This window comes from Psammomys obesus, unplaced genomic scaffold, assembly GCF_907164565.1.
Source record: "Psammomys obesus unplaced genomic scaffold, mPsaObe1.curated_primary_1811, whole genome shotgun sequence".
NCBI lineage: Eukaryota > Metazoa > Chordata > Mammalia > Rodentia > Muridae > Psammomys > Psammomys obesus.
In genome coordinates, this window is record NW_026596402.1 from 1,085,882 (window position 1) to 1,086,979 (window position 1,098).

Consider the following 1,098-nt stretch of genomic DNA (forward strand, 5'->3'; position numbering starts at 1 on the left):
CTTTCTTTCTTTCTTTCTTTCTTTCTTTCTTTCTTTCTTTCTTTCTTTCTTTCTTTTGGTTTTGGATGGGAGACTTTTGATGACTGCTTTTCTTCTATTTCCTTAGGGGATATAGGAATATTTAATTTATTTACCTGGTCTTGATTCAGCTTTGGTAAGTGGAATCTAACAAGAAAATTGTCTAGTGCACAGCAGGTCCTTGGGTTGGGATCTACACAATGGAATATTACTCAGCAATGAAAAATTAGGAAATCATGAAATTTGCAGGTAAATGATGGGACCTGGAAAGGATCATCCTGAGTGAGCTGTCTGAGACGCAGAAAGACACACAGGGTATATACTCACGCATATAGACATGTAATATAAGATAAACCTACTAAAATCTGTACATCTAAAAAAGTAATCAAGTGAGAGGACCCTGACTAAAATGCTAAATCCCCATCCTGAAAGGCAAAGAGGAAGGACATCAGAAGAAGAAAAAAACAGGAAACAAGCTAGAAACCTGCCACAGGGGGCCTCTGAGAGATTCTGCCCTGCAGACTATCAAAGCAGATGCTGAGACTTATGGCCAACTGTTGTGCAGTGTGCATGGAATCTTATGTAAGAAGCGGGAAATAGTAAGATCTGAAGAGGACAGGACCTCCACAAGGAGAGCAACAGAACCAGAAATTTGAACACAGGGGTATTCCCAGAGACTCATATTCTAACCAAGTACCGTGTATGGAAATAACGTAGAACCCCTGCACAGACGTAGCACATGACAGTTTAGTGTCCAAGTGGGTTGCATAGTAATGGGAAGAGGGACTGCCTCTGACATAATCTGAGTGGCTTGCTCTTTGATCACCACCCCCTGATGGGGGAGCAGCCTTACCAGGCCACAGAAGATGACAATGCAGCCACTAGAACTAAGATCAGAAGGAAGAAGAGGAGGACCTCCCCTACCAGTGCACTTGGGGAGGGGGATGTGTGAAGAATGGGGTGAGAGTGTGGGAAAAGTAGGGTAGGAGGAAGGGGCTTATGAGGGATACAAAATGAATAAAGTGTAATCAATAAAAAAATAAACAAAGAAAATTTCCCATTTCATTTAGATTTTTAAAT